Source organism: Canis lupus, chromosome 22, assembly GCF_048164855.1.
Source record: "Canis lupus baileyi chromosome 22, mCanLup2.hap1, whole genome shotgun sequence".
NCBI lineage: Eukaryota > Metazoa > Chordata > Mammalia > Carnivora > Canidae > Canis > Canis lupus.
Genome location: NC_132859.1, coordinates 11,775,337 through 11,800,211, shown reverse-complemented (window position 1 = coordinate 11,800,211; position 24,875 = coordinate 11,775,337).

The following is a 24,875-nucleotide window of genomic DNA, read 5'->3' as shown; positions in this document are numbered from 1 at the left end:
TAATAGGTCTTAACAGAACTTTCTGACAGTTCTGGAGGCTAGAAGTCCAAGAGCAAGATTTCAGCTGATTCATTTTCTGGTAAAACTCTCTTCTTGGCTTGTAGATAAGACCACCTTCTCTATATGTCCTCGTATGGTTTTTCCTCAGTGTCTACTTAGAGAAAGAGAGCAAACTTTGTCTCTTCTTATAAGTTTACAAATCCTATTGGATCAGGATACCACTTTTATGGATTAACTTATTATTTCCTTAGAGAAAAATACATTTCTAAATAGAGCCATGCTGGGGCTATGAATTCTGAGGAGGACACAAACATTTAGTTCATAACAATTGGAGAAACATTTGTGTTATTGGCTCTAGAAACTTCTTATCCATACCTGGGCTTCATTTCCCTACAAAGAGCCAATAACTCTCCTTTAAGACAAGCAATGTCAGGACTGCATTGTGAGTTATATTAGCATCTATTGCATTACTAAAAGTAGGTAACTCTAAAAAGAGGAACAATAACAACAAAAGGAGTAAATATAGAAGTAGTGAATAAAAGAAATTGACCTAATAGAAATCAAGAATCAGAAGGTATGAAAGGGAATTAAGTAGACATCAATATAAAATGCTACTGAGATGTCAAGGAGGATATTAAGTCATCCATCTTTAGATAGTAGATCATTTAATCTGTTCTGAAAAGAAACTGTTGAGAATTTTCAAAAATATTTTGAAAGTTCAATTTGTGCTATTCAGGATAAATATCATGACACGGTGCTTAGCATTTGAGTAATAATTCACCCATAAATAATTTTATCCTCGGAGTGAATCATCTACCCATTAAATCACTACTTGAAATAAGAACCCCCAATTTTTCTCTTTAGGTGTATATAATCCAGCACACAGTAGTATATATAATTATATCTATATATACATCCTTTCTTCAGTAATTTATAATTAGTATATGCTGGAAATATGTTAAATGGCAATCTTCTATTTAATAACATATGACTAATAACTCTGTTTCATGCATGACACAGATTTTTGCTTCTGATTCATATCACACAATGTTAGCAGCCAGAATATTTTGTAAGCTAAGTAAATATAAAAATATCTTTGCAGAAAACTTTAACAAAAATAAATCATTTGGCAAAACTGTTATATGATTCATATAATGCCATAATTATTAGTCACTTGCTAGAACAAGTGATTCAAACACTTTACCTTGTCTTTTAATTTAAATTGTAACAAAAATAAACTTACACGAGAAAACTTTTGAATGTTGAGTATCTATTTACCACTCTGTTCAACCCAAAAGTTAGTGAAGTTCATATAATCATTGAAATTCAACATATAGCTATTTGCTTTCCATCTACTCTATATTACATCAGTGATATAAATCTTAACTGACTAAACATGTGACTAACACTGATATTTACCTTAAAAATATTCTGTGACATTGATGCTTTATACCTTTCATCCATTTTCTTAACCTTCATTTTAAGAGTTTTCTCAATTGTCTTAGCATTGTGTTTCTTCCTAACAAAAGCTTTGTATTGTTTAAAGTAAGTTTCTCATAATTTTCTATGTTATTTAATAATCTTTGCTTTTAGTCTCTCAACATTCAAAATGCTATTCTAAATAGTTTTAATGGATAGAAAATCATCTGATCAATCCCACAATATTTCTTATCTTTTCTAATTAACTTCTAATAGAGCAATCAGGTTTAACATTTCTAAATCCTAAGTATCTTATTTATTTTTCATAATCCACAGGCAATATTATACATGACTGACCCTGGAGTATCACCTAAGAGGATACTGCAGAAACAAAATATGTTCACTTGCATAACATATTCATGAATTTATAAGCCATCAGTGTCTGTGTCTACTATTTAATAATTAAATTCTCATCTAAGTCAAGGTTAGAATATTGGGTTAAGTGCAAGTATATTTGAAGGGAAATTTAATTAATTATTTTGAATTTTTCAAGCAAGTACTTCCAACATTGGGTCAAGGAACTAGAACTACAGGAAGGATTAGTGATAAAGGGAAAGCAGAATTGAATCAGTGTACAGACATATCATCACACAAGTTATAACAATACTCCAAGTGCAGATCTTGAGTTCACAATTGTGTTTACTAATACTAATGTTTAGAATGAGGGCAGCTTCCAGGGTAATGGCATCTAGCAATTTAAATCTCTCCCAGTAAACATACAGATCAATGCAGAGTACAAGTAAAATTACCCAGAGCCCAGACCAATAACATATCTAAGAGACAGCATATACTGTACCATTTTAATTTACATGGAAGTGAGGAAATAACTGACACCACAGAGAACAAACATCACAAAAAATATAGTGCAAGAACTGTACCAAGAGAGGAATACATATGGTTGGGATTAGATATTGGAGGAATGCAGATAATATCAACAAGATTTTTCTTCCAGAGGAAATTATTTTTTTCCCTAAAATCAACACTGGAGAGTCAAAGGGAAATTTTATGTATGTCATATTGTATCATATCATATATTTATCAATTATATATTTACCTTTTATCTATCAGTTACATTTCTGACACTCAACTTTGAAGATTTCCCTTCAAAAGCAAGAGATAATATATTCACAATTCTGCATTTTCATTAGGAAAAATTGAAAAAAATCCAAATATACCCCTTCTGCTGACTATAAATAAGCATTTTAAAAAAACATATAAAACAAGTTTAAAACTTATTAAATGTTTTTAATATTAGCAATAAGAACAGTATTATAACTTCAAACAATTTTGTAGGATAAAATCTAATACTTTTTTATGAGGGAATAAGAGAATGCCTGGTAATAACCTTTACCTTTTAAATTATCTAATTTAAAAAATGGTCATTTCACAACTTTCAGTGAAAGACAATACTTGAGGAAGAGTTATCAAGAGATGATAAAATCATTCATTGAAAAGTTGGATGATTTCACAGGACTAAAGAATCACACATAATATCTGAATCAATCTGATTTCCAAGTCGTGTTTTCTATCTCTGTACAAGCCTTCCTCCCAAAGTGAATATTGGGATTTTAAATATGTCATTAGCCTGCAACTTCTCCTTTACTTTATACTTTTTCAAAAAATTATATTTGGAAATCAGGGAGTTTATCTTGTTTTTTTTTCTTCTCTACATGGCAGCTGCTTACTACACAGGAAAAAAACAATCTACACTGAAGCTTCCTATAACAAAGTTTATTGAGTTCCAAGCACCTGAGGCAAATTGCAATTGATGTAAAGAGTATCCTAAACAGACTAGAATTTTGTTGTAAACAAGACCTCAGTTTGAAGTCAGCATATAATGCAAAATTGAATCAGGTCAACACTTCTCTTGAACAACACCTTTAAGGAGTGAACAAACTGTAATTTTTCTTTAGTAGAGCCAACCTGGTTAGTTTCTCTTCAGTATTAGAACAGATATATATTACTTTGTGGGAACACAAGATGAACAGCTGGTTTACAATTTGGGGAGACAAAAGGTGTATGAAAAAGTAATCTTTAAACACTAGAAACACAGGGTGCCACTATGCCAACAGTATGAGGGTCAAATTCACATGGAAAAACAAGGAATGATGGATTACCTCTGTGTAAGACAGAGGGACTCTTTTGCCTCTTCGGCCAGTCCCGTGGGTTATGATAAATTAGTGTAATTTAAATTCACTCTACCAATGTGTGTCCACATACTGAAACAGAAAAGAGTATCAATAAAAGTCATACGTTTAAATGACTTCATCTCTTAGGCATACTCAAGTTCCTAAAATTTGTCCTTTACCTGAAGCTCTCGAGATATAGGGTCTTCCTCATTCACATTTCCACAGAGATCACTTCCATCTTGTTAGGAAAAATTTCTTGTTCCTCAGAGTTTGGCCTTGCCTTAGCATTCATCTCATGTGAGGTAAGAGAAAAGGGTGATGAATTCAATGCTCCAACTCCAAGCAAGGTTCCTGCTTATATAAGCTAGTAAAATGCCTGCCTGTGGGGATTGGAGAGCAGAACATGGGCGGGTATTAGCTCCCAGCTAGTTACCACGGTTAGAACTTTCTTGATGTTCCCAAACCGATTAATATTAAAAGGTAGATATGGATTAATGCTGCTGAATATTCCTGGGTGATTTTAGGCACATGAATACTCCTTTACTGTCTTTCTGTGAGAGTAAGGATTAAATATGCCTTTCCTAGATTCTTGGTCACCTTGGCAGTGGTTTTGGATTTTTCTCTCTTTTCCATACACATATATCCACAAACACCTCAAAAAAACACAAAAAAAACAAAAAAGATTCCACAATGATGTCATCTATTCTAGATCCATATTAAGAAAGAGAAATATTTCCTAACTATATTAATCCAGAGTCACCTTGCCCACAATAGAGATGATATTTCAATTGGTTGCTTTAATTCAGTCTTCTGTTTCCATTCAGGCTGAGTGGGTCAGTGGACATGGCTAGGTCATGGTTGAGGGCTAGGGTGAATTTTGTTACCACTTAGTGTAGTAGCATTTAAATTATGATCCAAGGCATTAGCATCCCCCAGGAACTTGTTAGAAATGTAAATTTTCTGGCCCCAGATCTACAGAGTCAGAAAAGTGGAGGTGGGGCCTACCTGTGATTTAACAAGTCCTCCAAATCAATTTAATGCATGCTTAATTTGAGGAATACTTGCTCCGTGAAGAGAACCACATTGTATGTCCGGGGCCCACATTGTATTTGGGCCCTCTTGAATCCCACCAAAGATAGAATTCCTTAGCACAAAGCTATGGAAGACAACTCTTGACTAATACGGGGCAAATAATTAATTTAGAGTACTGATATGGGTTAAAGAATGATAGGAGGCTTATTTAAAATGTTTTATTGATTTTTTCTTTATGCATCTTCAACATAAGGAAAATAAGGACATGAATGACATTTAATTAGTAGTTTATTTTAAAACATTCTCATCTTCCTGCATTTCAAAAAATATTGCTGTATTTTTTACTTATATAGAGTCTATTATTTTATCATAAACTTCAGTAAGTTCACGTCATCCAAATTATTTGAAAAGTGCCTATTTGTCCTCTGGGTTTGTAAAAGGAGTTGGAGTAATGTACCTACATTTCATGCCCTGCCACTGAAATGGCTTGAGCTTTGTTAAATTACATAATCCTCTAATCTTTGATTTCTTCTACAATTGGGTAATAGTATCTGAAACCTATGGAAAACCATGTCATTATGTTTAATTAAGTGGGTAAAGATGAGAAATGGGAATCTAACAGCTGAGGTATACCAGGAAAATGTGCTACATAATTAAGGTAGTTCAGATTTACCATCTCCTGAAAGAATCCTTTATATCACTTCTCTTACTTAGCGATCCCTACTGTCTGCTCTCAGTGATTCTTTATAGGAGAAGATCACTTTTGCTGCTGAAATTCTACTTTCACCATCAGGATAGGTGTCTAACCAATTCTAATGCCATTTTTAAAAATCCAACATTTCTAACCTTAGTTTGTTATAATCATTCTTTTAAAAGGAACTTATACATGTGCCATCCAGCTAGATAAAGCATACATGACAAATAATGAGAAAAAGATTCACAAAGATAAAATTTTTACTGTAAGTGTTCCTGAAGGTAATTTGAGAAGGCTAAAAAAATATATAAGTATGGTTAAATAAAAATATAAGAATCAGAAAAAAGAGAAATGGCTATCATTTTGATAACAGCGATGAACATATTATATCAATAAAATAATTTTCAGTAATAGAAAATATGTAGCACATTTCTCAATTAAACTATCCTATAATCTCATGCCTAGTTGAATAGACTTTTGTGGCATGGTGTTCAAGAAATAATATAAGATATAATAATGAATTCTTTCAAATGTTTGTATAGTTTTATATATTTTTAGACAAACTAATTTAGAATAAAATATTTTCTATTAATGATTACAACCCTTAACTGTAGCCCCCTTCTCATAAATCTCTGGTCTCCTTTGACTCCTTTTTTTAATTATAGAGGAAAAGGAGGTCCTTTTATGCCTTTAGAAACCAGAAGCCTAAAGGTAGAATGGTTATTTCTAACTTCACAAAACTAATAGAAATAAAACAAATAGCTTAGGGCTCTGAACTGTCAGCTTAAGTCAACATCAAGGAACCAGAGAGCTTAATTGGTGGGTCTAAAATAACCCTGTCTTGTAAATACAGGAGAACTTTGCTGGAAATCAAACCCAAAATTTAATTGTGCTGGTTACAGTATTATATACATTGAACTCGCCGCCTCCTTCAGAGTCCACATGAGATTTAGGACACTGGAGGTGGGATTTGGAATAGGGATGCCTGGGTAGCCTGGGACTGCTGAAAGTCTGAAACTCTTTTGCATGGAAGCAGATGCAAATACCTGCTCCTCTCTCAGTGATGCATGAGAAGTTTCTTAAGCCAAAACCTAGACATCTTTTCCATACCTGTACCTTGTCTTTCTCTCACCCCACATCCAATGAAATACCAAGCTCTTTTAAATTCTACCTCCTACACACCTTTCAACTTATTTTTATTACCATTGACTTCACTTTAGCCTGTTTATGAACTATTATTATATACTTCCCTGGGGTGCCAGCTGCTTCGTACATTTCCTATCTCTATATTACCTCAGTACTTTGTCTTTTCAATCTTCCAATATGATTAAATGATCACTGTGAAAATAACTGGTGTGGCTTCTGCATTCAGTATTTGATGCAGTATCTGATCTGAGAGGTTTCAAAAACTTGGGACATGTTTATGGAGCAGTGAGGAATTTCCTGTATGGCCAATCTTCAATTCACAAGAGAGACTTAACAGTTTGAAGTTTGGGGGATAAAACAAATTATATGCAAATTAAACAAATCACCCAAGGAGAAGGTGCTGAAGGCAAAGATCTAGATCCACAGAATCCAGAGAAACTCCAGTATTTAAGTGATGAGTTTTAGAGAAGCTACAAAAAAGCTGTGAAACAAGACCAAATAACTTAATTTGCTTTCCTTTCAAATTTATTAAATTGCATTCTTAAATTTACACATTTGTTGAAAAATGCATTTGATATGGATGTTATTAGGATAGCAAAGCTTATTTTATTCCCTGGTTTTATAGGTCATATGTTTAAGTTATAGGATTTAAGGATAAATAGACGTTTTTTAGAGACTAGCTCTTTTCCATTTCAGAAATGATAAAACTAAAGCTTAAAGTTACATAATGTCAAAGACACACACTTCCTAAGTTAACCAGGACCATCAGTGTCTAGACTATTACTTGGCTATTTTTAGGTAAGTCCTCTTTCTCCTATGAGATTTTTTTGTGAATCTAAAATAGTCTAAGTCTGGGGGAGGAGAAAGGATAAATAAAGAGTTCTCAGGGATATTCATTCACTGACATAAATTTTTTGACAAACTGCCTAATTTTGATATAACTTGCCTCAGGTATTGAAGTGATCAGTCCGCATTTCCCAAAAATATATCTGCTACTAAAACCCATTAGATCCACAAGTTCAGTATCTTTCTTTATTCCTTTCTCAACAGAGACAAGTCTTTAAGGATGAGAGCTTTGCAGTAAGTCTGTTTATGTTGTCACAAGCTAGTTTATCACTTACTTGGTGCACAACCTTGGGAAAGTTCCTCAGCATTCTTCTTCTCTGTTTCCTCATCAGTAGTAAGAAGGATAATCATGGAATCTCACAATTAGAATTAAATGTATTACATGGAAAACATTTTAAAGTACTGCACACAGAGAGTACCCAGCAAGCTGTTATGTTTAATAATATTACTATTAATCTTCCTTCTGTCACTCATAGAAAGCTGTGAAGTGTGAAAATAAGTGAAAGTGCAATATAGTGTGGAATGACTTTTGAACAGATACCTAAAAATCGTAATTTGAAAGATTATTTTCTCATGGCTTTCATGAACAACTGAATGCATGTGATTTATGTTTGTACTTACATATAAGCTCTACCAAGGAGTAGAAGTTAGCTGTTTCATACAGTGATTAATCATTATTATTAAAAGAGCAATTGCCAAATTTTGTGTGTCCTACTTTATCAATTAGGTAGATATTATTGTTTCCATTTTATAGATGAGAAACCTGAGATTTACAATGGCTAAATAGATGGCCCTTGGTCCCTCAGTAAGTAGTGCAATTAAGAATAGATAGTTAGATTTTATTTTTATTTAAATATCAAGAAATCCTCTAAATATGCCTGTGTGACTACCTATAAGCCTATCATATACATAAGAGGTCAAAATAAAGTGGGTTTCAATATATAATGCAATTTATTTTTACTTTTTAAAGTAAGTAATTTTTGTTCACCATTTATAACAAGCAAATCGTATTTATAATTATGGACCTACTCATTTTATGGTCCCAAATTATGTGTTCGTTTTCCCTCAAGTAATTTTTTTAAAAGATTTTTAATGACAGTACATAAATCACTGAGAACACAAGTCATTCTAGCTGGACATCTGCTATTTAAATTAAAGGCCAATAAAATAGTTGAATACAGTTTTCTACTGAAAAACAGACAGATGGTCAGTTAATCAGAGTGCTTCATAAATTGAATATAAGATAGTATGATTAATTATCAAATATGTATTCATATATTAATCAGAACCTAACTTGAGTATAATAAGAAAGTAAAGTTTCTGTTCTTATTAAAAAATATTTGCTATTATTTAGAGGCAATTTTCTTTGTATTTGAGTTAAGAGCTATTTTTTTTTTTTCTTGCTTCTGTAGTCTTTTACTATGTGGCCTGTTTTCCTCTGCATTTGACTGTACTTTTTCTGGTACTTAGGAAGGCTTTTTTTTTTTTTTTTTTTTTGTTTAACATGCCCTGAGGCACTTGGGTGGTTTAATCGGTTAAGCATCAGACTTTTGATCAGCTCAGGTCATGATCTCAGGGTCCTGGGATGGAGCCCCTCATTGGGCTCCCTGCTCTGCAGGGAGTCTGCTTCTCCCTCTGCCCCACCTTTTGCTCATGCTCAAGCTCTCTTGCTCTCTCACTGTCACTCAAATAAATAAAATCTTAAAACAATAAAATATGCCTATATATTTATTATTGTATAAATCCTGGGTTTTCTTAAAGTACTGTTCATTAGATACATACTATGAACAATGATTTGAAGAACTTAAGTAATCTTCCTTCCCTATCTCTTCTTCTCAGTATCCAGTTTTAAAAATCAATACTACAAATCTTCCTCAAGTTATGAGGTCACATCAATAAGCCTATGCTAAATTGAAAATATCATGTCAAAAATTCATTGAATACACCTCACCTATTGAACATCAGAGCTTAGCCCACCCTACCTTAAACATGCACAGAACCCTCACATTGACATATAGTTGGGCAGAATTATCTCACACAAAGCCTGTTTCACAATAAAGTGCTGGGTATCTCCTATAATTTGCTGAGTACTGTACTGAAAATGAAAGACAGAATGGTTATATGGGTCGCAATGACTTTAAGCGTATCTCTTGTTCACCCTCAAGATCTCGTGGCCACCTGGGAGCTGAGATCAGGAGACAGGATTGTACCACATATCACTAGCCTAAGAAAAGATCCAAATTCAAAATTCAAGTTTTATTGAATCCCTATCATTTTAACACCATTGTAAAGTCAAAAAGTCATAAGTTGAACCATTGTACGTCTGACTGTATTATTTTTTACAATGTACCTTAGTAGAATCTTTTAAATTTAAATTTATTTAATACAGTTGGTGTGCTTATTCTACTTTCCACCTTCTCCCCTCTTCCATCCATTTACATTATCTTTTGACACTGTTATCCTTACATTTGGATTCTAAAACAAATGTCCTAAAAATACGAACTTCACTGTAACTACTGCAGTATACTTGCTGATGTAAAAGCTCGGTCTCAGACTTTTCTTCCTTGAGTGTCTACTAGGTGTGGCTCCCTTGTTTTGCATTGAATGTTGCTAGGGAGAAATCTATTAGCACCTTTGTTGTGTCCTTTACTAAGAGGGACTTCATTACAAAAAGAAAACAAAACAAAACAAAACACCTTTATTGCTCAAAAGATACAAGTTTTTGTTTCTGTTTAAATTTTAATAAATTCACTCATTATTTTTTCTTATTTTTAACTATTACAGTTTAATTTCCTCTGGCACATGTCTGCTACTTAAATATGTAGTTTAAATGTTCTTTTTTATTTTTCCAGAAAGTTTCCTTAAAATGGGTTTAAGTCCATTGTCTTAGTTTTCTTCTTTGAGGACTCCAAATAACTATTTGATGAGTTTTCTTCGCAATCTATACCTTTCACTTTCTCCTTCATACCTTTTGTTTATTTTTGTTTCCGTTTAGTTTGAGTGATAGTTTTCATATGCCTCTTTTTCATGCATTGTATTATGCTAACCACACTGTTCATTCTCCATTGTACTACAACTAAGGTAGTCTTTACTTTTCCTGAAGGCCTCTTTTATATTTTCTTCCTGAATTCTGTTAGCTCTTGTTTTGCCCCCTACTCTATTGTCTAGCCAACACCTTTTGTTGTCTGGCTACCTATTCCTGATTCCCATTTTCATATTTTAATGTGGTTTTTTGTGGGGTTTTTGCTTCTTTTTATGTAGGTGTCCATCTGTTTACTTCTGATTACTGCTCATTTTTTAAGAAGGAACCAACTAAAATTTCAAGCTATGTGCTTCAGAGTATGATGGAAAGCAAACTGAGGCATTGTATAATCATACTAAAGTTGATTACCTCCAGAAATCTTGCACCACTTTGGTTATTTCCTTTGCTTGGCAAGCACTTGTCCTTTCAGCTTTTGGCTTCAAAACCTAAAGCTCACCACATTCTGTCTTCTTTGGATGATACTGCAACATTTTCTAGGTGTGAGGAAGTAAAGTCTAGATAATAGAAAGTTTTTTTCTTCAGAACCACCTCCTCCGCCATTTGAAGTTACATACTTGGCCTCCTAGAAACACCTATGACTTGTCTTTTTCTCTTCTTACTATGGATTTTCACTACAGCAACTGCTATAATTAAATGATTATTGAATATACCTGTGAGGAACATGACACTCCTACAAATTCAAATGTACTCACTTTATACTTATGAACTAAAGAAATGCTCAGAAAGATTTGTGAGTAGGTCTTTTGACTACATCTTGCTAACAAGCTGAGGGTAATATTTTATTCAGCTAGTAATTGGTAGAATTGAAATGTGAAGTCAAGGAGGCTGGTTGTGACACCTTTGCTTTAACTTGTCTACACTGGTCTACCCTTCATCTCCCTTATCTCAGTTGAGGCTTCAGGTTATATATTTTAAGTGACATAAAGTCTATAAAATAAGGGTAGAATAATAAAAATTACTCAGAACTAACTACACACTTACCCAGGTGTTAACAGGAGAAAAAACATAAGTTGAAGTAATAAACCCCTTGTAGTAGCTACCAGATTGAGAGATATAGAAAGAAAGCCCTGGGGTGGGGGTGGGGAATTCTGTTCCCAAATGTGGAATAATAGCAATGGAGACATTACTTACACATATCTCTGCAAGTATTAATAAAAAATGGACAGGCTCTGAAAACCAGAGTGAATTAGAGTGATCATTTGAGTATGTGAGGCTTGTTGGTATCAAAGTGTATCATACAGAATTAGTCAAATAATCCAAAACCCTAGAGTACCCCCAAACATAAAAGAGCAAAAGAACATAAGAAGGGAATTCTGTTAGGGGTGCTCAGTTGGTTAAGCTTCGGACTCTTGATTTCAGCTCTGGTCATGATCTTGGGGTCATGGGATCAAGCCCTATGGTGGGGCTCTGTGCTCAGTATGGAGTCTGCATGCCCCTCTCCCTCCCACTACTTGCTTGCTTTCTCTCTAATAAATACATTTTAAAATTTTTTTCAAGAAAGGAATCCTGTTAGACAGTTGAAACTAACCCAGAATGCAATCTGAGATAGCTCTTCAAACATACCCATATCCAAACACCCCTCCTTCAGGATAGAGAAAAACAAACAGAACAAAAAATATGTCATCCAAAAATAAAAGAATTGTATTATAATTGATAGTTTCATTCACATAATATGGAAAATGGACTAAGGGTCATTGAGTTAGTCATATTAGATGCAAGTCAATTAATCACATGACATCTACACAAAGATATTATATAAGTCAAATGAAAAAAATAGCAAAAAAAAAAAAAAAAAGAATTGAAGACCCATTTTGAAATGGAAGGTTTTTCACTGAAGTCTACAAATGTTTCAAGCTATAGGAAAATTTAGACCTTTACATAAATTCAATATAATAGAGCCAAAATTTATATAACCAAACAAAACAATGAGATGAAATGGGAGACTTAAAATAGAGTGAAACAGACTGAAGACAAATATATCATAGCTATAAACAACACAGGACAGAACAGATATAGCTGTTACCAAATTTTTTAACATGGACAAGAGCTACAAATTATTTAAGTGACTACAGATGGGAAAAAATGGATTAAGGAAGTACTGAGATGATAATGGCTCCTGAGAATAGAACTTATTTCAGGACTGATGCACTTAAATAAAATACTTAACAGATATTAGAGAAAGTATATTCAAATTAGCCTTGGAAAAATAGGTTCCAGAAATGAACTAATTACTGATAAATATTTAAATTTTATTCCAGGTAATATTCATATTTAGTTATTTGTTTATCAGTGCATTCACTAACTAAGTAATTATGGTGTTCCTTCTTGGCACTGGAATAAAATGCAGAAGACACATGGATTCTGGTCAAATGGAATTCACATTCCAGTATGAATGTACTGGATATACACTGATGAAAACCAAGCAGTCAAAAAAATAAAATAACTACAATAACTATATGTTTTGGTAAATGTAACTGAGAATATATAAACTGCCAGGGTAATGAACAGAATGATTACAGAGAGCTTTAGAAAAAGATTACTTTTGGAGGTAAGATCATTAAAAAATAAGAATGATCCAACAATGGGAGGATAAATGTTTCTAGGAAAGAAACAAAAGATGTAAAGGCTTGTAAGCAAAGAAAAGAGTTGGCTCTTCAAATTTTTTTAGCTTTCCACCCTGTAATAAACCACCATTACTTAATTTATTTATCTCTCTCTATATATACAGCAAGATTGAGCTTTCCCTTTATAGACAGTTCTTTTTATGTTACCTTAACCTATAAGAAAAAATAGTTGCATAGTGCTACCAACCTGTTCTCCAAAGTGCTTGAGCCCATTTATTTAAGATCCCATTAACAACATCCTATAATTTTCTTTTCCTCATAATCAGATGTGTGTCTCAAGAATTTCATAGTTTGCGTTTTCTCTGTTAATTCCAGCAAGATTATTCTCTTTGAGTTCAGACAGAAATGATAAAACCATGTTTTTAAACAAACCAATATGGCAATCTGCAGGTACATACCCAAAACCTTGAGAAAAAAAGACCTACTTCTTTTATAGCCACTCTAAATGCCAAAAGTATTTGAGGTAACAACTCCCATGTCAAGGAGTTAGTTCTGATTCTCCAGAATTGTGTGGTTCTTTGTTAATTGAACAACATGAACACCATTTTGAACTTTTTGGCTTTCATCATCTGGTAAGACAAAAGGATTCCAGTAAGTTCTTGCCCAAAGTTGACCAATTGTGGAGACTTTTTCAATGATTGCATTAGAATCCATCTCTTTCTAGCTTCCTCAGGAGCTGCCTCAGAAGCTGCTGGAACTGAGGCAAGAGAAGATGGCTGATTTGCTGGGTTTCCAAAGTGGAGGCCAACATTCATATAGAAGACTTTCATATTCAAAACCGATAATCAGAAGACCTACTAGATCTTGAGTCATCTCATGGGAAGGGGGAAGGTGACACACCTTCACAGTGGTCTGCCAGATACTGAGGGGAATAGCGAGCAAACATCAAATAATTCTGGAGGCTGAAAAGTCCAGGGCAAGGAGATATGTCTGGTGAAGACCAGCTTCCTGGTTAATAGATAGCCATCTTTTTGCTATGTCCTCACACTCTTAAAGAGCAAGAAGTTGGGACTCCTGGGTGGCTCAGCAGTTGAGCATCTGTCTTTGGCTCGGTCATGGGATCCAGTCCCGGATCGGTCTCCCTGCATGGCGCCTGCTCCTCCCTCTGCCTGTGTCTCTGCCTGCCTCTCTCTCTCTCTCTCTCTCTCTCTGTCATGAATAAATACACAGAATCTTAAAAAAAAAAAAAAAAAAAGAAAAAAGAAAATCATTAAAAAAAAGCAAGAAGTTGATTTTTAAAAAGATACACAGATCAGGTGAAATAAGGGAAAGCTTGATGGAAAAAGACTAAAATCATTAAACCGCTAACCCTTTAGGTCTCTTTATAAGTAGGACTTTTTTCTACTTGCAGTTGAAAATCACCAAATATTTTAAGTAGCAAATGATATGATTCCTTCAGTTTTTTAAGGTGATCACTTTTTTTTTTTTTTTTTTTTTGTATCACATGTTCACTGAATTAGAAGGGTCTAGAGTAAGGCAAATGGTGAGGTAATATCTGCATAGCTTATGTGGCAATGACATTTCACTTCGATGACATTAGAATTCACTAAGGAAATTTAATACTTTTGTTATGCTTCAGACATAAAATAGCCAAGTATGCTAAAGGATTTGAAGTAAGTAATGATGACAAAAGAGGACCTAAATATGACATTTAGGTTTTTGGCCTGAGCATCTGGTACTGGCACTGAGGAAACCCCACTCTACTTAGGTAAGAAGAATTGGGAGTAGAGAGCAGTTTTGAGGTGGGGAAATGCAAGAGTTTATTTTGGAACATGTAAGGAGATATTTAAAATAGGCAGTTCACTATAAATAATCAAGAAATAGCACACAGGCAGCTGAATATAGTGGTCTCTGGATAAGAATTTAGGGATAAAGATATGATTGTGTGAACCACTGGCATAAAAATGATGCTAACATTCAAGGTTTAGTTTAAAAATAACAAGGGAAAGAATGTCAGGAGAAAAGAGAAAGAGGGCTTGATTTAAAAAGAGGAAATAGCAGGAGTGAAGGATAAGCAGTGACCAATTAGGTAACAGGAAAACCTCGAGGAAGTATCATTCAAAAGCCAAGAAAACAGAATACCTTCAACCACAGAAAATGGTCACATGGTTAAATGCTAAGGAGTTTACTCAGGTCCAGACAAAGGAGTGTTCACCTATTTAACCCATCCCCCACCCACCTCCCCTCCAGCAATCTCTATAGTTCTCTATAGTTAAGAGTCTGGTTTGCCTCTCTTTCTCTTCATCCCCCCCTCCCATGTTCCTCTGTTTTGTTTCTTAAATCCCATATATGAGTGAAATAATATGGTATTTGTCTTTCTCTGACTTCTTTCCCTTTGCCTAATATACTCTAGCTCCAACCACATTGTTGCAATGGTAAGATTTCATTCTTTTGGTGGCTGAGTAATATTCCATTGTATAGATACACCACATCTTCTCTACACATTCATCATTTAATGAACATTTGGGCTCCTTCCATAATTTGGCTATAGTCGACAAAGCTGTTATAAACATCAGAGTGCATATATAACTTTGAATTAGTATTTTTGTATTCTTTGGGTAAATACCTGGTAGTGCAATTGCTGGATGGTAGGGTAGTTCTATTTTTAAGTTTTTGGGGAACCTCCACACTGCACAGTGGCTGTACCACTTTGCATTCCCACCAACAATGTAAGAGGGTTCCCTTTTCTCCACATCCTCACCAACACCTGTTTCCTGTGTTGTTAGTTTTAGCCATTCTGACAGGTGTGAGGTGATATCTCATTGTAGTTTCAATTTGTATTTCCCTGATGATCAGTAACATTGAGCATCTTTTCATGTATCTATTAGCTGTCTATTTGTCTTCTTTGCAAAAACGTCTATTCGCCTTCTGCCCATTTTTAACTGGAATATTTGGTTTTCACATGTTCACTTTTATAAGTTCTTTATAGATTTTGGAACTAATCCTCTATCAGATATATTATTTGCAAATGTCTTCTCTCATTCCAAAGGTTGCCTTTCAGTTTTATTGATCGTTTTCTTTGCTGTGCAGAAGCTTTCTATCTTGATGAGGTCCCAATAGCTTTTGTTTGCTTTTGTTTTTCATGCCTCAGGAGACCCAGCTCATAAGAAGTTGCTACAGCTAATGTCAAGGAGGTTACTGCCTGTGTTCTCCTCTAGGATTTTGATGGTTTCCTGCCTCACATTTAGAATTTTTGAGTCAAAATACCTATTTTAGATAAGAAGAAAGTCAAGGAATCAGTAATCTAATATTTGAATTCAAAAATCTAGGGAAAAAAAAAACAGAAGATCTCACACAAGATATAGAAGAAAGTAAATAATATTAATGGGATAGAACAAATATACAATAGAGTACAGCAAATCCAAAAATTATTTATAAAAGCAATAAAAAAGTCATTAAACCCTCAGCAATATTGTTCCAAGACTATAAGGACACAAAAATCAAGCTACCAATATCAGGAAATAAAAAAGGAGACATAACTGTAGATCCTCAGTACAATTCAAAGATTATAAAAATTAGGATTATACAATAATACATTTGACTGTTAATATGAACCAATTTCTTTATAAGATTTATCATCTTGTCACAAAAAGATCTAGAATATATAAATAGCTAGTTGTCTGTCAAAATAACTGAATCTGGGGTGCCTGGGTAGCTCAGTTGGTTAAGTGTCTGCCTTCTACACAGGTCATGATCTCAGGGTCCTGTGATCGAGTCCCACACCTGGCTCCCTGTTCAGCAGGGAGTCTGCTTCTTCCCTTCCCTCTACCCTCCCCCCTGATCATGCTCTCTCTCATCCTTTCTCTCTCTCAAATAAATAAAATCTTCTTTAAAAAATTAAAAATATAAAATAATGGAATCTGTTGTTATAAAATTCCATCAATAAAAAATGGAAGTCCAGATGGACTCATAGATGATTTTTTTCCTATCTTTAAGAAAGGTATAAAATCACTCTAATACAAATTCTTCTAGAGAATAAAATAATAGAAAATTATATTCATTTTATAAGACCAGCACAAATTTAGTACCAGAACTTGATGAGGATATAAGAAAGAAATGTGACACTAATCTCTCTCACAAACACAGGTACTAAAAATCCTAAACAAAGTAATAGCAAACTGAATTTAGCAATATATAAAAAGAAACAAGCATAGTTTATCCTAAGAATGCAAGAGTGATTTAATTTGCTCCATTAACAAATAGATATGAAGAATCATATCAACATGTTAATAGTTGCAGAAAAATATTTTATAGCTGCCATATTATTCCATCATAAAACTGTTAGCAAATTGGGTTGGATGGCAATGTCTTTGCTCTGATAGAGTATCTACAAATTGCTGAGTTTCCACCCTGAGAACATGAGTGACTCGACAGTACTCACTATCACATAATAATATACCACATTGTAATGGAAGTTCTAATCAATGCATTAAGGGAAGAAAAGAAAAGGTTAGGGCAGCCCCGGTGGCACAGTGGTTTAGCCGCCTGCAGCCTGGGGTGTGATCCTGGAGACCCAGAATCGAGTCCCATGTCGGGCTTCCAGTATGGAGCCTGCTTCTCCTCTGCCTGTGTCTCTGCCTCTCTCTCTGTGTGTCTCTATGAATAAATAAACAAAATCTTTAAAAAAAAAAAAAAAGAAAAGGTTAAAATTTGGGGGGGAAATATGAAAAAGATGGAATAACATTAGCACTATTCACACATGATATATGATTATAGGCATGCATATATATATATATATATATATATATATGACACTAATGTCCTATATATATATAGGAATGTATATATATATATACATATATATATATATGCATACCAAAAAGATAAGGATATCTATAACAGCTTTTTTAATAAAGCCTAAAATACTGAGTATCTGTATCCAAATAATGGAATAGTATACAACAATAACAGTCTTTTAAAACTATAATTATTCAAAAAATATGAAAAATATTTACCAAGATAATGTTTAGGAAAAGAAGCCAGACAATAAGCAAAATGTCTCATTTTCACATTTGTGAAAAACAACAGACAGTCAAGTTGGGATAGCAAATGGCCTTGCCTTAGACAGTTTCTGGGAAGACCCAGGGTGGGCTTCTAATGCAGCCTGTGATCTTCACTATCTTGTACCATGAAATAAATAGGAAGATGCTCATTTCATGAAAATTCATCGGGCTGTGCACTTTTGCTCCCCTAGCTCTTCTACAAGTAGGTTGTAATTTAATACAAAATTACTTAAATTAATATTTTATAATGAACTATTCCCACTGATTTTGAAGCAATAAAAATTGCTTCTCTTATCCATATATTATTGTTTTATGGAAGTAGCAGTCATGCCCTTAGAGAAGGAATCAATAACAAAAAAAATTAGAAGGGAGAAAACAAAGATCGTTATTTGTAATTGATGTGATTTTATGCTTAGAAAACAGAAAATTCATTGGAAAAACTTTTGAGAGTAATAAAAGCCATACAGTACTCATGCTGAGGATAAAACTAATACATAATAGTATAAAACAATTTTCTGCATGAAAGTTATAAAGTACAAAAGTATAATGAAAGACGAGACCCCGTTAAAAACAGCAGCTAACATCTACAATACTTCGGAATAAATTTAATAATAACTGTGCAGAATATTTTTATGAAAATATAAGATTCCAGATGCTTACCCATCCTATTATGGATCATCCGGGGAATTTGTGTTGCCCAGAGATAGCACTGAGACAATTTTTCCTTATAAGGATTACTCACAGTAAATATGGAAATTTGGATTGACTCCTTGTCCTTCAGGATGTTTCTCAGCCTCCTCCTGACATTAAAAACTTGAGTGTTCACAGATTACAAATTAATTCTTAAGTCATACTTAGTGAAACATAATTAGGAATGCTAACTTGGTACAAGAAATGGCATTCCAAAGCCAAATATGAATGATTTCTGATATGCTTATTATCACTCTGCTCCTATTCATTAGTGGAGGTAATTAAGAGTTGGCTGCAAATACAAAACATTCATTAAGTCTTTTATTATCCTTCCTCTCTCTCCTTAAGGAGTCTAATGTTCAAGTTCTGGCGCCTTTTTGTTTTATTTTGCGTTTATGTTCACGAATTCAACTTTCTGGTAGTTACTTCTCATTCCTCTCAGAAAAAAAGGAAAGTGAACCAGATATAGACCAAGAGGGAAGTAATTAAAGCACCAGGACTCTGGAATACTTGCTCGCTTCAAGAAAATGTTAGTGGAATGTATTTATCTCCATTCTGGAAAGGCATAGCTTGTGAGAAAACATCTAGTGTACTTATTATTGATTTTTAAGTAAATGCATATTCAAACTTACCTTTTATTCATGAATGCTTCTCCCCAAGGAATCTAAATAAGATGGCATTTAAATCATTATGTAAATGTAATACAAGAGTAAAATGTAAGTAATTATGGTCACTTGTAGATGATGAAGGATCTAAATGGTTCAGCTTTTTTGAAAAATTTCCCTTGTGATTAAAACATGGACTCTCTCAATTATTAGGAAAACCTAGAGTTTTGAAATATCATTACAGTAAATATTAAACATTTTAGTCAATTTTAGTCAACTGTCACTATGTTATAAAGTTGATTTCAAGCAATGGCACCAATTTTTTGCTTATTCTATTCTGCTAATACAGTAGGTGAAATAATATGGGTACATTGTTTTGCATATTGTCTGATATTTAACATGCCCCATAATAGTTGATTATGGGGTTATTTACAGTATTAATATTTTTAATAAATATTCATATATTTTAAATTGACTGACTTCAATGCAAGGAACATATATACATGGGGTTCCCTCTCTCAGGGAGATGTGGGACTACAGTTGGTGCTATGTTATTATATACATGAATGGTACAGTGCATGGCATTTAATAATTATTTGAATGAATGAATAAAGAAATGGACATTTGAAAGGCTGATAAACATTCAGTGATATGAAAGAGTCAGTGCCTATTTTGAACAATAAAACAAATTCCTACCATGAAATTTTGGGGCCAAAATTCCCAGCTGTCTGCCCCCTAATGATTGATATTTCCCTCTCTGACCAGATTCTAGTTGAATTAAATTCCCTTCTGGTGTTGACTGTTACCACCCCCACCCCCCACCCCCGGAATAGAGGTCATTTATCTTGTATGGAGTAAACACTTAATTACTTAATTACCCAAGTCTGTTTGACTTTTCTGACCTGTCATAAGTTTAGAAACTATTCAGCACTTAAAACAGTATTCTAGATAATTCTGTCTTTACATTAATCCTTGATGAGCAACTTAGAATACTTAAGAAGAAATTAGAACAATGAGGGAGCCTGCACAAATGTCCATATAGTAATCTTAACAGCAATATAGATCAATGTACAGTGGTGCCCATTTTTAGTACTTAGGAAACAGCATTGATTGGATTGAAAAGCTTATCTTTAGTCTATTTTACACTGCACTGGTTTTGACACAGATATCTTGATTTATTATTTGAATAAATAAAGTCAGATATAGCAAAACAAAAACAAAGACAAAAAAAACCCTACATATAATATTGAGTAACGTATTCTAATGTAAGCCAAAACTACCCAAGAGATCAGAGAATAAGGTGAGTTTTAGATAGGAGAAAATATATTTATAGGAAACAAATTCTAATTTAAAAAAATAGATTTAAAAGCATTTTACTGGAATTTGATTTTTATTAAATTTTTAAAGATTTTCAAATTAATATATAACTATGGGACATAATCATCATAGTGTGTTCATTCTTCCATTTCTTGTGTTTTTAAATATGCACATATCATCAGATTAAGTATATATGGTGATCACATGTGTTTGTTTTAAGCATGATTAAAGAGCACAATCGCCAATGGAAGACATGTCAAAGATTAGATATTTGGCTATAAATTTCTATGACTTAAGAGAATGAGTTTACTATTCTAACTTTCTTCAAATTCTTCATCTATATTTTAAATTCTTTATTTTCTTATTGAGATTTTTGACCATGATTCTCATGGGAATGTTAGAAGAAAATATGTGACATATAATTTATAATTTCTGATACACTGTTTAAATTTTCAAAATCTATGTTTCCAAATTCACTCTATATATCACTACTAGAATAACAGAATGATCTCTAAGAGAGAAGTCGGGGGAGGTGGACAGATAATGTCAGTTTAAAAATGGATAACTGCTTTTGGAGGAAAGTTAAAGACCTAAGGGTAATATTCATGAGTTCCTAACCAAACCTACCTTTGCAGCTTTTTGTACTAACAACATCAAATCCACCCTATGCTCAGTTGAAATATACTACTAACACTTCTCTCAAAATTAGTGGAGAAATGATAGGGGGACAAAGGATGTGAGAACAAAGTGAAAAAAAGTTTCATACCAAGTAAACGTTAAAATGTAGTAATTCTCTCAAAAGTAACACAATACTGTATATTAATTATAGTTCAAAAACAACAATTTTTAAATGTAGTAGTACTTATTTTGTAAGACAGTAGTAATTTTCAATTCATAATTTTATGGTTTACATGACGTGAAACTTATTACATATGCAATTTTTGTTTTTAACATTAATATATTTTATGTGACAAATTGACAAGTTTCTACATGGTTTCTAGTGGGAATTTTAATGAGATCTAATGGTAAGGATTTGAAATGCATGCAGTATAGTAGGAAGAGTACTAGAATATAGGCAAGAGGTAGAAGACTCAATTTTTCAAATCTTGTCTCTACCATGGACAATTTGAAGAAATCACATAACATTGCTTGGCCACTGTTTTCCCACTATTTTTAAATAAAGAGCTTAAATAAAATTTGAGTTTCCAAATCCAACTCCATGAAACTACCAAGGCTCTGGCTTATGTGGACATAAACATCATCTGGAAGGCTTGTTAAAGGTGTAGATTCCTGGAACTCTTCTCGCTCTCAACATTCTGACTGAATAGTTCGGAAAAGATGCACAGGTCCATGAATTCTAAGTAGGAAACCCTGGGCATGCAGCAGAGGTAGTCCATCCATGATACCAATAAATACCTTTTAGGTTTTGCCTGGATGCCTCAAAAGCAATGTTGAGTGATGAGGTTCCCCAGGGTTCTCAACGTCCCATTTATCTGTCTGATATATTGGGTGCCCCTTAAGTTCTCCCCTGACTAATGAATTGATCATTGAACCTAACGTTTTATATGACTCTCAGGCAAAAATAGAAAAAATTAACTATTTAGTGCAAATCACTACTTCTCTTTCATTGTTTGGATTCCTGATCTGGAATGCTTTGAAAAGAACACTAATTTATTTTGAATATGTTAGTTTGAAATTTAATTATATAAAGGATTTTTATCTGTGCTATCACCCACAAGCAAAACAATTAAGAGTTTAAATAAGAAATGAAGAGCACATTTTATATAATACATTTCTCTGAAAATGGAAAGGTATGTTAATATTATTTCCTTGAAGAAAAAACAAAAAAGACCAAATATTTGTCATTTGATCTAAGCATATATCAATGACAGTATTTACTTTGAACCAAACACATGGAACATAATTTCTTTCACAAATGTATTAGATATGGGGAAGTAGAAATGACAGTTGGGTATGCAGGGAGCAAATACATACCTCAAAGAGAAAAGCTACTGGAAAGGTTAAATTAGGAATCCTATACAGTTAGTAAATTTGATTAAATTGACTACTAAACATTTCATACTATTAGCATTTCCAGAACTATTCATAGAATGCAAATAAATATCTCTATTTGAACATTCTACTGAACAAAAATAAGGGTTTCTATTTTTTTCCAGTCTTACTGAGATATAGTAGACATAGAACATTGTATTAGTTTAAGTTATATAACAATGATTTGATCTAAGCATATGTTGTGAAATTATTTCTACAGTGAGTGCATTTAACACCTATCACTTCACATAATTAGCATTTTGATTTCATAACCTTGAGGCATTTATAAGCTTAGATTTTGGTGTGCTGTATAGACCTTCATTCATGCTAGTAGAGCCACCTCAGTCTAATGGCCTCCTATTAATGAATTTAACAATTCTTACTCTTAAATATTTTAATTAAAGCAGTAGTAATCTCTAAATTTTGACAGTATCATATCTTATATAGTTTCAATTTGAGAATTGTTTTTCTGTTAGTCTTGTTCTAATATTTAAAATTATTTTCTACGAAACTGATGTTTTTGCATAAGGATCATTTATTATGCTGATATTGTGTTTTAAATCTTTTTACAGCCACATAAAATATACCTAAATGAGTCATCAACTACAGTTTTGGACATAAGACATCCATGCTTATGAATAATAATGCCTTCTAAGAATATTTTTCACAGCATTCCTCTTAAATGATTCTTATTCTCATTGTACTAAGGATACAAATTCTGGTTGCTCATGTCTGACTTTTGAGAGAATTTTCTCCTCTTCCATTTTACAGACCAGACATAAAGGGGACATGTTATATGACTTCATATTTTGGAAGAATAAAAACTAAGTATATTAGTAATCCCATTATCAGAAGCTGATTCAAAAATCAATGTAATATGATTTTGAAATTCTTAGTTTGCCCTAATAGAATATTCAGTTTTCTCATCTTATACAATATTATAAAGTTTGGTCCAATTATTGATTGATTTCTATATGATTCAGAATGATTCTGATGCGCTTTTAAGTGCCTAATGCAACGTAGAGCATTAAATAGTGGGAAGTGTCAGTTTGAAAGGATGTCATGGCCATTACTAGTGTTAGAAAAGGAGTCTAGTCACATTCCTAGTTCTGTAGCCATGAAAATATTAGTAATGTGTTAGATTATCAAAGTATAATCAGAAACAGGGGCATTGGGATTGTGGGAGACATATAAGTACAGCTAATGGAGATAGTAATAACTTTTCCAGTCTTAAATATTTCTAACTAAAATCTTTATACATCTCACTATAAAACAGTCCAGTGTTCATGTTTTTGGAGTACTTTCCTTAGAAAATGAAGGGGAGCAAAATATACCAACCCAAAATATGCTCTGGCATAAGATTATTTGGGGCTGATTATTTTTGAGAGGGTGCAGACTCAGGAGAAAATCTGGAAAAAAAAATTGGAGTTCCTTTTTTGTAGAAGAACTTTACCTTTATAAAGGAAATTTCCATTGATAAGTGTCTCCCTCTCTCTACCAGGAAAGAAAAAAAAAACAAAAACAAAACCCAACAACAAATTATATCTTCAACAACAAACTTATTTTTCTTCTCTATAAAAGCAATCATGAAAGATTAGATGGTTGAACTGTTTTAATTTCCATAACATCTGTGACAGTGTGAGTGAACTATAGCCACTTCTCAATATAGCAGCTTCCTCTGCAGCACATATACCAAGAGCTTACTTGGTTCATCAAGTTGTCTGCCAAACTGAAATCAGATCAAACAACTTATGCAATTAGTAAATTAAAAAAAAAAAAAAAACTATTACTTCTCAGAGAAGAAATATAATAAAATTATTCTGAGTACATTTACATTTTCCTTGACATGGATACCAAGAATATCGGATATTGTCCCTGTGGGAACAAAAATTATTTAATCAGTAGCTCTAAGGAGTAAGAAACATGAAAACACATCACTACTAACTGTTAGCTTTTTGTCTCATCAGATATTCTGAGTTTCTTCTTGGGAAAATAAGAATAAGCTATTCTAATGGGTAGTGGCAAGAGCAACTCCAACAGTTTTTTAACTTAGGAGTGTACTAAATAAACCAGAACTTGCAGCAAGATAGCAAATGCTCCATTTCAGTAGCACGATAAATAATGAATAGGTTTTTAAAACATAACCTATCACATCTCGTCATCTAACTCCATAATACAAGAGCAAAGGGACAAATAATGCTAACGACTTATAGGA